This window comes from Dermacentor andersoni, chromosome 1, assembly GCF_023375885.2.
Source record: "Dermacentor andersoni chromosome 1, qqDerAnde1_hic_scaffold, whole genome shotgun sequence".
Classification (NCBI taxonomy): Eukaryota; Metazoa; Arthropoda; class Arachnida; order Ixodida; family Ixodidae; genus Dermacentor; species Dermacentor andersoni.
The window spans coordinates 364,532,619-364,547,362 of NC_092814.1; the positions used below are offsets into that span (position 1 = coordinate 364,532,619).

At 46.1% G+C, this 14,744-nt stretch overlaps 1 protein-coding gene across 10 annotated transcripts in view; it reads right to left on the bottom strand.

The window, feature by feature from the left end:
* LOC126516459 (bromodomain-containing protein 3-like) overlaps positions 1-14,744 on the bottom strand; it is a 159,913-nt gene that overhangs the window by 48,855 nt on the left and 96,314 nt on the right. The window lies entirely within an intron of this gene.

The window sequence follows — 14,744 nt, forward strand, 5'->3', positions numbered from 1 at the left end:
TGACGATGGCATGACAACGACGGTGGCACGATTACGATAGTGTGATGACAATGGTATACAGTAGCATACATATTTCGGCTGGTTGGTTCACGACTTTAACAGATGCAGTGTAAAAAGAACAGGACGCATGAGACGAACTGAGTCTGTCCCTTTCTTATGTTGTTCGGTTCTGCTCAAGACAACGACAAAGTGACGACGAAGTGATTGCGACAGTGTAACAATGAAATGACAACGCAATGGTGACGTGTGAAGACAGCAGAACAATGGCAACCATGACCATGAAGACCACAATAGAATGAAGCTGATTAACTGACGACGGAATTTTTGTGCTGGCAACGTGAGCTCACGTCCGCACTTATCTCACCTCGGTTTACACTATATCCTGTGCCCATTTGCACTATGCACGGTATTGGTCAATGGTGCAAGACAGCACCTGCAAAGCAGTGGCAAGAAAGCTTTGCTTCAAAACCTTGCCTACATATGGTTGCTGCAAGGGACTACAGCATGAAGCCCTTACAACAAGGAATCTCGTGCTGCCACTGATTGCATGCCATGATGTTGTGCAATTCAGCTGCATTCCGGCCTGCAGCTAAGCAAGTTTTTTGCAATTACTAGCACAAATCACATTTCTGTTAAAATATGCCCAGTGCCTGTTCACACAACCTCCGCCTATTTTTCCTTCATGAACTGCCATGCAAATATGTTGCTACGATGCAACTTTGTGTCATGTGCTATAGCACGTGCACAAGTTGCAGCAGCAATGATTCAGCAGTTTCCACTTCTTCCTATTTCCCGTTTTTGCCAAATGCTTGTTCCTGCAGTCACCACCGTTTAGCAAACTAGCCTAGGCATTCAATGACTGCACTCAAGGAGGCGGCCCATGTGGACTCCTGTGCATAATAATAGGCTCACCTCCTCAACACCCGACTACCCTTGATTTGAGCAGGCCTCACTAAGGCTGCAGAATGTTGAAAGCCTTATACACGAGAGACCACACATACATGAGCAAACCTCTTCTACCAAGAGAGAGCTTTAGCTTTATTAGCGCAATAGCGCATTTCAGAGAAATAGCATCACCATTCTGCAAACAAACTTTGCAGGAAGTGTTTTAGCATAGCATGTAGGGTTTTGTACAATAATTACTAGAGGGAACTCTGATGCTAAAGCATATGGGAGCTGCAAATGGGATGGTTCAGCCAGCATGGAAATGATGGGTAGTATGTGCATTTGCCTAAAACTCGTCATTTTAAATAAAGTACTGTGTAACAAATAATTAAATAGACATTATTAAACCTGTCTGATGGAAGGATTCAAACACAGGACCATTGGCACAAAAGCTCGATATTGAAACCATTATGCCACAGACACATGCAGCGACAAGAGGCATAGAATGCCCTTATGGATTTCTCGTAGGCAAGCCAGGGCATTGAGATGATTGGCACATTCCGATTTAGCCACCTGAACAGGCTGAACCGCTGGATTTAGCAGCGACTGTACATGTTCGCAGAGTCTTATACACTTAAAAAAGTATAGATTGCTCTGAAATTTATGACAACGAAGGCGGATGAAGCATAATAAACAAAGCCACAGGAACGTCTGAATCTACAAACACGAAAATCAGACAAATCGATGTACTACCCATCATTCCCATGGTGGCTGAACAATTGCAGTGCCAAAGCTCCCTCAAGTAAATATGGTAGGACACACTATGGTATAGCGTGCTAGAGTTGCTCGTGTCCTGGGAACACTATTCATGTACACTTTAAATTTTGAATACATGGAGTACATATGTGAATTTATCTATTTGCCAAGCTTTGTGCGTAAAGTGCAAGAAGCAGAGGAATGACGACTGGGAGTGGGCCATATTCCATGCCTGGATGTCCATGGCAAAGTCAATAGAAGCTTGCTGTCCATGGCCTCCAAGATCATCCAATCTCGGAGGACATGTGCCGACACACGCCTAGCTCTCGGCTTCGTCGATAGGTGGCGCTGCCATACCACACATTTCGTTTGTTAGGCTTCAAACCGTTCTAAATGAGGGGCGATCTCAAAAAATATGCAAAGTTATTAATACTGTCGTCGAAGCAGCCAGAAACTAAGCAAAATGCCATTCTACACACTAATTTGCACGAACAAAGTGAATTCTACAACAACATATTCAGTTTGAAGCAGGCAGCCAGGACCGGCGCCATGTTGCCACACAATTCGAGTAAATCACGCAACACCGGTAATGCTAAATTTGAAAAAAGGCATGCATACACTAAACGACCCATTGTGGTTGTTCAGCATTATTGGTAGTCTAGCAAGCTTTACATGCACATTACATGCCCACTATTACGCTAAACATGCTAAACTGAGGATGCACTGGCAGGCTGCACAGTATTGTCATCACTTCAAAAAGGAGACATATCTGTCCAAGTTTTGCCACTCAGTTCCCAAGGTCATACACGGCCGAAAGAAGGTGCTATCTAGCATAAGTGCCGCTACCTCCCATGACAGTGACACAATGCATTTACATGTGTTACCATACAGCAAGACATTTTGAATAGCACAAGATCTGTAAAATCAAGCGTGTTTCTCGCAGCTCAAGCTAGTACAAGGCTCTTCAAAATATGACAATGCCATCTTTGGCGGACAAAATGATAGCTTCAATAGAAAGATTTCACAAAGCATTACAGTCTTACCATTACTGACCTCCCTCAACTGCTCAAGCTTACTGGGCTCCAGCAAGCTTCCCGCAATGGCTCCCATTGGTTACTGTGTACCCAGGCTACATGCTTCAACCCCAATTTGTTATTTATTCTTCCTTTGCGACAGCAAGACCATCTCATGCTGAGGAGGTTTTGTGGTTATTATTGACATCAGTAGTTTGTTCTAACACTGCTACATCAAGGCAGGGAATTGTTAACAGAGAATGTCAAATCATTTAGCATTGACCAAGGGTGTACAGTGCTGCGGCACTATCTGTTATGTGGAAATTATAGCACTTCCCTACCTCAATGCTCTCCCACTATACTCAGTTTCATACATAGCAGCTACGAAGTCTCTTCCATTACTGCTTGCATCTGCAACTAAAAAATAGTGAGTCACTGAAGTGAAAGATTCGCGTCTTGTACGTAGAATTCATTCTTATGTTGCAAAATATTCTTTTGTATAAAGATGCACGGGAATGACTATATACAGGTATACTTACAAGCGCATGTGCATGCAGCCATGCCAAGAACGAAGTCTGTGCCAGGTTATATCGTCGTGCTCCTCATTGTCTCTTCAATCATGATAGGCCTGCTCAATTGATAAATGACAACTGTTCCATAGCATTAACCCCAGCGAGAGAAGCACTGCCCCAGAGCTCTAAAGGGAGTCGTCGGAACCACAGTGGTAGATCTTGATCTTTGATACGTGAAAGATGTCACTAGGCAGAAGGTGAGACGACGACTTGGAAATGACAGAGGCAATCTCATAGGTAACAGGTGTTACCTGGCACGGCACACAGTATGGTCTCGTGTACAGGGAAAGAAGCTATTCGGAGAGGTCCACACAGTGGGAAGGAGACCAAAAAAGCACAAGTGCACCAAGAGAGAAAGTCACTTTGCGGTGCGAAGCATGATAGCAAAGTCTTTTCTTGCTTTGCAACACTGTAAGCTGAGCGTGGGCAAGCTGGCAACCGTGGTCAGCCCGCATGATGGCATCACATGCGTATTCGGTAGTGGAGGCGGCAGATGGCGGGAAAATAGTGTTGAGAGATAAATTCTGCTCTCGTACGTACAACAGGTAGAAAGGCGAAAATCCAGCTGTATCATGACGAGAGGAATTATGTGCAAAAGTTACATAGGGAAGAGCAAGGTCCCAATCATGGTCGTTCGGCGAAACATACATGGCAAGCATGTCTGTGAGAGTGTGGTGCTAGCGTTCCATGAGGCCGTTGATCCGGGAATAGTGAGAAATGGTCAGTTTGAGTTGAGTCGAACAGGAACACAGCATGTCAGAAATGACTTGAGAAAGTAGCAGCCAGGGTCAGTGAGCAATTGACTCAGGGTGCCGTGAAGCAATATAACATCACGTAACAAGAAGTCTGCGACATCAGTTGCACAGCTGGTCGGCAAAGCTCGGGTAATTGCGTAGCACGCAGCATAATCGGTAGTTAGTGTTATCTATTTGTTCCGAAAGGTGGATGTGGGAAAAGGCAAAGCAGATCTAGTCCAACACAAAAGAATGGTTCCGTGCGTATGTCAATTGGCTGGAGGTGACCAGCAGGTAGTAGCGGGGGTGTTTTGAGATGTTGGCATGATTTACAAGTGGCCACATAATGGCGGACGAAGCCTGCAAGGCCTGGCCAAAAGAAGTGTCGCCGGACACGCTCATAGGTGCGAGATATGCCAAGGAGTCCGGCAGTGGGCGCATCATTAAGTTCTGTGAGGAATCTCTGTCTTAAGTGCCTTGGCATAACAATAAGGAGGTCAAGTCGGTCAGGCTGAAGATTATATGGCACCTTCCTCAATCAAATTTGCGGACGGATGCGTCATTAGACGATGATTGTAGGGGATTGATGATTTCTCGGAATGAAGGGTCATGGTCTTTTTCTTCCCCGATGTGAATCAGGTCCAACACAGAAAAAATAGAGTTTATGGTGTCCTCAGCAGCGTTGTCAGGGTTGTCAGCCGCATACCTGGACAAGCAATCTGCATCCAGGTGCAGGCGGCCGGATTTGTAGACAACCGAATATGAAAATTCTTGTGGGCATAGGAGCCAGAGATCTAGCCGTCCGGAAGGATGTTGGAAAGAGGGCAGCCAGCACATGGCACAGTGGTTGGTCACTACAGAGAAGGATCGTCCGTATAAGTAGAGTCTGAATTTCCCAACTGCCTGAATGAGGGCCAAATACTTTCGCTTTGTAACAGAATAATTGCGCTCAGTGGCTGATAGGAGGCAGCTAGCGTAAGCAATGACACGGTCATGGCCCCATTGGCATTGGGCTAGTACTGCACCGATTCTATGGTCACTTGCATCCATATGGACCTCGGTAGGCACAGCCAGGTCAAAGTGGGCAAGTATTAGAGGAGTCGTGAGCAGGCTGAAAAGGTGCAAGAATGCATAAGCCTCTTTTGGGCCCCATGAAAAAGGCACGTCGTGCCTCAGACGCTCAGTAACTGGCCTGGCTATTATGTCCGCAAAAGTCTTCACGAAGTGATGGAAGTATGAGCATAACCCTACAAAGCATCCTTTGCAGATTGGGGAACAGGGAAGTTTTGTCTGCACAGATTTTTCCTGAGTCTGGTCATACACCATTAGAGTCTACGAGATTGCCAAGCACTGTGATTTGGCGGCAGCCAAAGTGACATTTATACGAGTTCAGCTACAAGCTAACCTGACGAAAACGTCGAGGACGCTTAGAGGTGCTCTGTATGTCTAAAAAAATTGATGAAAAGATGGTGACGTCATCTAAGTAGCATAAACACGTGGACCATTTGAAGCCTCTGAGCAGAGAGTCTATCATGCGCAGAAAGGTGGCCAGAGAGTTACCGGAAGTTCGAAAGTCCAAATGGAATGACCTTGAATTGGTAAAGGCCATCACATGCTACAAATGCTGTCGTTTCACGGTCCATATTTTCCACAGCAATCTGCCAGTATCCGGAGCGTAAGTTGATGGAGAGCATCAATACATGGCAGAGGGCACACGTCCTTTATCACAGTTGGGTTAAGGTGCTGATAATTCACGCAGAATCGCCACGTGCCATCTTTCTTTTTGACTAGCACGACAGTTGATGCCCAGGGGCTGCAAGATGGCTCGATAATGTTCTTCGCGAGCACCTTGTCAACTTCACTTTGAATAATTTGACACTCGGGGGCAGACTCCCAATATGGGCACCTGTGGCTTGGCCCAAGGGACGGCCCCTAATGTCAAGATGTCAAGGTAGGAAAGCAGAGCGTGGTGGAAGTCTGCGGAGTCTGCTGAGGTGTTAAGGCAGAAGCAATCATCGACTTAATGGTGCTGTCAGGGCAAGAAACAGACCGCTGATGAGCTGGGAAACCAAGAGAAGCAGCCACTGTGAAAGCTTCCACTTCGTCACCATCGAAGGTGCAATTGAGGGCAAGTCAGATGTCTTCTAGCAACACTTGCGGTGCCAAGCTGAAATGAACAACAGGAAGGCAGATGCAGTTTGTCACTATAGACAGAACGGTATGATGTATAATGATACCATGGGTGAGGAAGATGTCAGTGATGGGCGTAAAAATATAGTCACCACGAGGAAATAACCGCGACAACGCGAAGTTGACGTAAGTCAACATACGTAGTGGCAAGCGGGCGTACTCAATGGAACAGAGGCAGCTTGGAGGTGGGTCGCTCGGAAGTTGGTCAGTGGGATCAGGAAGGGGAAGGTCAAACGAAGGGTGAACAGTCGATAAGATTGGAGTGTGTGGCAAGGAAGTCGAGTGATTCAAAACACGAGTGGTGCACATTCTAACGACGGCAGCTGTTCCCCCATCTGCGACACGGACTTGAGGCATCACAGGCGTCATGATTTTCTTGAGCTTTCGGCGCAAATGAGCACTCATGATATAAAGGTGTGCCCCAGCGCCGATGAGTGCACAAACTTGCTCACGGTCGATCTGTACATCCGGAGGTTCTGTTTGGTAGGGATCACCAAAAGAGGATCTTCAGTTGGTTGAAGCAATGCAGTGCCACCTCTAGGAGCTGCCTTTTTTAGTTTTCCATCAGGGAATGTCGTAGAAAAGACTGGGAAGATGGTTGGCGGGGATGGTTAGTGGGGATGGTCGGCGGAGCTGGGGGAAGCAAGATTGGCAGCATTGGGGTGAAGATGAACGGGAGTAGCTGGGCTCGGCCACACATTTTTGAAGGGCAACTTGGTCAGAGCTGGACATGTGCGAGTGACAGCGGCCAGGTGCATTACAGTAACTGGGAAATTTGTGCTGTAGAACACCAGCGACTTCGGCAGTTGCAGGAGATGTGGCCGATGCGGTGACAATGAAAACAAAAAGGCCTGTCGTTGGGAGTTCACCATGCGGATGGATTCTGGAACCATGGAGCAAAATCTGATGTGAGTAGAGGTGAAGTAGCAAAATGTGGCTGGACGGAGTGAGGAGCGGTGGAAATGGAGTAGATACCCATATTGGCAATCACCTGATGAAAGACAGCTTGCATAAGGGGTATAGGAACCGAAGGCGGGCCAAATGACAGATTCCAGGGAAGTTGGGACAGACACCTTGAGTTCAGTCACACCGAACGATACGCATAAGGTTATCGCAGCTGCTGGCTGGGCGGAAGAGATCATCACACGATAATGTTGGTGCGGAATTGGACAGTCGCTGGAACTGATGTGCGATGCATTGGGTTTTTGCTTGTTCCAGGCAGCAGCATTCTTATTGATGGTGTCAACAGTCGTAACATTTGTAATGATGATGACATATTTGGTTTTATGGCGCAACAGCCAAGTATGGCCAAAGAGCACCAATAACGTTTGTAAGCACAATCAAGTTAAAGACATCCTTTAAAGTTAAAGGTAATACCTTTAAGTATTTGTGCCACTTTGTCCGCCTCGGCCATGTTTTCGTCAACTTTGTGGCAGAGAGCTAAGACGTCTTGCATATAGCTTATATAGGGCTCCGTTGAAGTCTGCATGCGATTAAATAATTCCTTCTTGGCAGTGAGCTGTCAACACAAAGGGTTCCCAAATAAACTGTGAATCTTCTGCTTGTGAGCATGTGTTCACAGGTTTGAAACTATACTGGAAGAAACCGACGTAAAAAACTAATGTTAACAAGCATGATAGTAGGGTCCCAGCTGTATTAGTGCTCATGCGTTTGTAGAGGTCCAGCCAGTGATCAGTGTTGGTACCATTCAGGAATGACAATATGCCAAGACATTTGGGAGCGGAAAGCATGACAAAAGTCATTGTAGTAGGCAGGACGATCGGTATGGTTGAGGTGGATTAACCGGAGGCCACGGTGAAAACCTTGAGTGACCGTCCGCTGCAGAGTTCCATGATGAGGACAGAAACTGCAAACCTCCACCAAACATAAAGGTGCACCTGAATATAGAGGTATACAGTCAAGCCCACTTATAACAACATTCAAGTGCCATGAAAATTCCATTGTTAAAACTGCGTTGCATGAAAAAAAAAAAAAAATCCAAAATGGCAGATGGTGTTGCTGTTTCGAAAAAACTATAATGGCGGGGAGGCCAGTTCTCCTCTCCACCACTTCCCTCCATCCGGCTTTTGATTGTGTTGACTCGTTTAACTGTTTAAGTCTGCTTTCCACACGATCTGATCACATTGTTAACAAGCTGCAGCTGTAAAGATGCTTATCGCGAATGCTGTGAATGTGACAACCACGGAGCAGGGAAACTCCCCAGGAGAGTTGCTGGTACTGGAACAGAAAACGGTGTGTGTGTCACCGTCACGGGCGGCAAGTGACGTACGAGCCCCGCTGAGGCATCGCTTTGGTGGCCATAAAAGGGGCCCTTTAAAAAATGTGAGAAGGTTGCCACGGCCGCATCTCAGCTTGAGAAACTTAGAGGAAACGCTGGGACGTGATCACCACCAGCATCTCGCCACGTACTTCCCACTGGCTTGCACGAGAAAACCGCATGTCCGTCAGCCTTGCTTGCTTTACGCGAAGCTTGCCAACATCTTTCTCCAAGGCATTCAGATGCTCCACAGAGTGAAGCGGAAGGTCCCTCACGAAAACAAGCCCATGAGGAACTGAATAACCTACAGGACCTTCCGCGGGGGCAATGTTGAGGCAGCCTGCTCTAGCACGGCAGCGCTGCCGTCGCGGCCATCATTGTCACTATCTGATACAAGCACGTTTGTGACGATCGCCTCATTTGCTAGATGCACTTTATTTTCAAATCTATAGGAGTGCGCTTTTTTTCACCGGCAACGGCATGCATTGCTGATGATCAGTGGTCAGATCAGCCATATTCCGTTTCGGTGAAGAGTAAAATGAAGCTGAGAAACAATGTGGCCAGGAACTACTTCGACGTATCAAACAAAGACAAGCACAAACGACTTAATCCGTTAGCAGAATTGCACAGAATGAGGGCCGTAGAATAAAGAACCAACTGTGAAGGTCAAGCAAGCAACCTGGGAGCAGAGCCAGTAGCGTTGTCGGTGCAGTTGGCATGGTCTATTTGTGTTTCGAAGGATAGTGCGGTATAGAGCTATGGGTGCAGCCCATTCCTGTTCAGTGGGGTGGACTGGCGACCGGAGAGATGCGTGCAAGGCTGGCGTGCATCTCTCATGGAGAAAAGCGCGCGGTGGCAGTTCAGGTGGTGGACGATCATGCAGCAGCTCATATTTCACTTTTTCTTTTCAAGGATATTGCATTATATTACCTTTCAGCATGGCCACCCGGCAGCCAGACTTATCATTATAACCGATAATGCAGCATGGTGACACAGCAGTAAGCGGGCTATTTCACCGTAGAAAACATACCAAAGTTGACGGCACAGCAACTTTTTATTGTTAAAACCAGTATCGTTACCAGTGGGTTTGACTGTATTTACAAGCGCATAATCATGTAGCCCTGCCAAGAACAAATAGTCTGTGCCAGGTGATGTCGTCGTCCTCCTCATCATCTCTTCAGTCATGACAGGCTTCTCAATTGGTAAGTAACTGTTTCGTACCATTATGACATATTTATTAGATGGAAGGCCAAATGAGCGCAGCATGCAACCAACGGTCACAACTGGCACTCGCGACCATAACATTGTGTGTATGTGGTTCTGGCGTTGTACATCCCAAACCCACAATATGGATCAATTTCAACCAACTGCATGATCAAATGCAGGACTGAACCTGCAAGCTGAGCAGTGCAACGCCACTGGGCAGGAGCACAAAGGGGCACAACAAGTGATTTGATGTAACCCTGCACCTGACACGATGCTTATCACGATAGCTGTGAATGTGACAACCATGGAGAAGGGAAACTCCCCAAGAGATTTGCTCGTACTGAAAGAGAAAACGAAGTGCGCGTCACCATTTTTACACAAGGACAGGTGAGCACTTCTAGGAAGCTGCCACAGTGGGCAGCTACAGCTACCAATCGTGCGCGCCTAGCACTTTTTCTTGTTCACATGGGATCTAGTGGCCAGACAACATATCATGCAATCGCAGTTTGACGATCTGAACATTGGAACAAAAAAAAAAAAAATTTTCCGGGAACATATTAACCAGTAAAAAAAAAAAATGCATTGTATTGGATCATGCTTCCTGTTCTCAATCACGAACATTGCCGCCGGATATTGCACGAAACGGGATAGAACTTCAACTACTAAACATCACTCCTACTTTTTTGTCGGAGCGAGAAACAGACTAAGCGAAAGCTGAGTTTTTATTGCTGTCACAATGGAGAGTATATAACACTGACTAATTAGGATCAAAGCCTGAGCACTGCCATGTTCTTATGCAGTCACGGTAACCAGCAGGAGTCATTCCAGTAAACCTACTGGAGCCCACTAAGCACTGCGCATGCACAGTAGGGGCAGAATGAATTCTGGGTTTTTATGTGCCAAAACCACGATTTGATCATGAGGCACACTGTTGTGGGGGACACCCGGTTAATTTTGACCACCAGGGGATCTTTAACATGTCCCCAATACACGGGAAGACGCGGGCATTTTTGCATTTTGCCCTGATCAAAATACGGCCACCGCCAGGATTTGATCCCGCGACCTTGTGTTTAGCCGGTAACACTGTGCTAAACACTCTCCAATACCTAAGCTGGATCCCTCAACAGAATGCCTTCATCCTCTGAGCTGTCATTACCTCTTGGAACACAGCAGGCCCCACGCTATTATCAACCATCCACGGATGGGCGTCCAACAAGGGTGGAAGAACAGGCATGTTAGTAATGTTGAATCTTTCGCTAGCAGTGCGATGACAGACATAGCATGTGAGAGAAGGGTAAGGAAAGGGAAGGAAGTCTTGCACTTCCAACACCACTAGTTTCACTGCTAACCAAAAACGACTATTAAGGGCACTACAGTTGCGCTCTTCGACAGTTCAGTTTTGCTTCAGATCTTCCATTTGGACCAATGTATGGTTATTTTGTTTGGAAAGTCAATCTAATTTGCATAATTACTTGTCTAATGACATCGAACTATGTTCAAATGTGCACCTCTGTGAAAAAAGTAATCCAGAGAAAACCATTTAAATATTTCTGCTTCTTTTATTAAGGAATTCCGAGCGCACTTAGCAAAAACCCAGCGATAGCAGCTGTACTATCGCCCTCAGTATTCAAGCTATAACACAAAAGCGTATGACAATGCACATTCTAGCTCATAATTTGCCTACTTGCACTCGTATAAAGAAAACTGAAATGGACATCTAGTACAAAACCATGCCTTTATATTCGAATGCTTTTGGATTGAACAAAGACTAGATGAATGCTCTCGCATCCTATGGAAGCCAGCATTGCAGAAATGGCCACTTCAATTTATGCACGTCTCTTGCAGCGTTCACCCTCGTTGGAAGCACTATGACAAAGCATTTTTGCTGGACTACACAACACGTCAAAATGAAGACTTCTTTCACTTAAATGTCAAGTTTGGATTTATCAGCTCATATTTGGAATGTTGCGAAATCCCGACAACAGGCTAAAGAGGTTAAACGTTCCTTCAAAACAGACAACACGCTGGAGAGCTTTCAAAGCATATATTCCCAGAGAAATATTTACTTTCCTTTCAGATGGTTCAATAGAAATGCACTGCCCTATACCCCAGGAGCACCTACAGAGGATGCCACGAACAACCAGTCTGGCATTACACTGGACTCTGGATAAATGAAACTCACGAACGGAATGCCAGATTAATGCAACACCGGTATGAACTCTAGGTTAGCCAACCATAGGGACAGTGTTGACAAACTTGGGTGAAACGAAACCCATCTTTTTGTGACCACCTCATTGATGTATAGAACAGGAAAAGCCCTACAAACATGTCAAAATGGGATGTTTTAAATAATGAAGAAAATTCAATCCATCAGGCAGTTTCAGGAAAGTTTATGAAAATAACAATGTCGAAGTTCGAAAGGCGTTTTCATCACGAGTGATGATACGTGACAAAGAAAGCACTATGGAGTACGTAGGATCTTGTCGTGCTGCGACCATTTCGGTCACACAGAGAGGAATATTACCTCAAATGATGCCCTTGTTACCCGCTCCAAGGAGGCAGTTGAAAATATTAAGTTTGTGGCAAAGGCTATTACAGTGCTAGTGCCCATTACTGTTTTGGACCACACAGCAAGAGATGGAGATTTTGAACAATGGGACTGTGCAGAGTTATTAGAAATCCTTCCGCACAAGAATGTAACCCTGCACAAAAGAAGCTACAATATTAGAAAGAAGCACACCCTTTTTTTTTTTCTTTCGCCACAGTAATAAGTGATAGTCCTGCAGAAACCCGCAAGGTGGAGAGAAGCCGCCACCTTGTTAGCTCAGATGGTAGAGTGGCTGCCCCAGAAAGGCGGTCTCAGGCTTGAGTACCGGACCAGAAAGAATTTTTCAACAAGGCTTTTCTTTCCAGGAACCCATAAGGGTTTCCTTTGTCGCAACTGCTATGATTGGGTGCATGCGTAATTTTCCCTTTATTAACCGCAGTAAAATACGAATGATACTCGGACGATCACTGAATTCTAGGCGACGTTTCTCTCCTTTGCTTAAATGAAACTAAAGCCATTTTTCCGTTAAACCAGAGTCTGCTATACATCCCAGAGGCTCGCTGCCTTCACACAAGCCATGCACACGTGAACAGTCGCGTCTTTTCCATTTACAATTTATGGATGCACCCCGTGACCCGGCACAGGCCTTAGGAGCTGGAAAAAACTATAACGAACAAAAACTGGCCAAAATATAGTGTGTTGCGTGATCAAAGGCTCATTAGCAACACCCACTGCTCCAAAAGCATTTCTAAAAGCTGCAGTAGATGCATAGCTGTCAGCGTTAGGCACAGCAGTACGGGCATTGACTACAAACGCGAAATTGCGAGTGACGCAAAGCTATTCTGTGCAAGTAATTGAAAAGGACTAGCAAGGCAAGAGAACGCATATGGGAAGCACAGCACATTGCATCAACGTTAGCACGAGCATGGCTACTAATCACGCTTATATTTAAATGCCAATTTTAAATGTCCACACATTGAGCACACGAGCATAAAAACGTACTGAAATAGGCTCTAGTTTACAGTTACGTACTTCAGCTCAGTGTCAAAGACAGGTAACAGAGAAAACAGAAATTCAGTTAGTCTAAAGAAAATTCCTACATCAAGACCCACCCACAACCGTTTAAATGAAACAGTACCAATCGGATTTGCGCTAAAAATAAATCAGTCAGACCCGATTTAGTCACCATGACAATGAGAATCAATGTATTCTACCTATCAGCAAGAGGCCATTGTTTGCACAGAGGCTGGCATTGTCCACAACATTAGGCCAGGGGGTGCCAACACCCTCACCCCTTGATATTATCGCACTGCAGCTCCGCAGAGCTTGCGCGCATATTACACTATATGTACAGGTGGGTCGACTGTTAGAGGGAACGTGTGGCCCATGCTCCGTGCAATGCCATCAACGAGAAGCGGCGAAGACTAAGTGCGAAACGATGCAGGGGCGGTGCATGCTGTGCATCGCCTGCTGTCAAACGCCTACTTTGCTTCGCCTGCACGTGGCCCTTTGGCTGGGCGACCACTCATCTTGAGCCGCAGTTGCAATGAACGAGATTTAAGTAGAAAATTGCGCTCGGCAGGCCAGCCATCTCGATGCAAAAAGCATGGAAATTATCCAGCTTTCAGAACATTATTGGGGACATCAACCCCCCCCTCCCCCGCCCCCTTTTTCAGGAAGTTTCGCGTTTGGACGATATCACAAGAGATTAAAATGTTCATTTTTTGGCAAACGACTCAACAAACTAAGAGTCACACCGCAGTCTTTTTTGGAACTGTGTGCACGGCATGTTTCCGTGCCTGGCTACATCGTGCTTAATCTGTCGAATTGCTGGAAGATAAAACGATGTAAAGCTACCGTTTGCAAATCACAAAAGTGAAACATTTGCAGTTGCAGACTGTTGCGAGTGCGCTTCCATCAGCGGAATGCTCGCGCAAGACGAAGCACAGCAATGTTCTTTAGCTTCTCTAAAAATGCTGTACTCTGAAACATAGTTCTTCTGGTGCTTATTTGCATTCTACGCCACTGCAGTAGAAGCAAGAGTACTAATTTGCTTTCCGTCTCACTGCTGGGCTCTTGACGTGCAATCGCAAGGCAGGGCAGCTACACGCGAGCAAAGCCATGCACCAGAAAAGCTGGTAGCAGATGAGCAGTGGCAAGCACCGCCTCTGCTGTCATTTCGCACATGCGCTTGGCTTTCACCACTTCCTAAGCATGCCGATGCACGGAGCATGAGCCACGTGCTTGCACGTTCCCTCCAACAGTGGACCTACCTGTACATGTCGGTATGTGAAATGCATGTTTATAGTACTATGTGTTGGCGATGTACCTCCTTCAGAGGTGAAACTAAGTGAATAGAAATCTTTCAAGATTGCTCCCATTATGCCTGTATAACTGCTCCTGAAAATAATTCTGGGTAGAGCCCAGAATGGAGTCTCAATGCTGCATGCAATGAAAACATACTCCCTTCATCAGTTGACTGCCTCCCTTCATGGAATAGGGCTCTAGTGGAGCATGTTTCAAAACTTGCTTAAGAAGGCAAATTGGCCTTGACTCCAATGC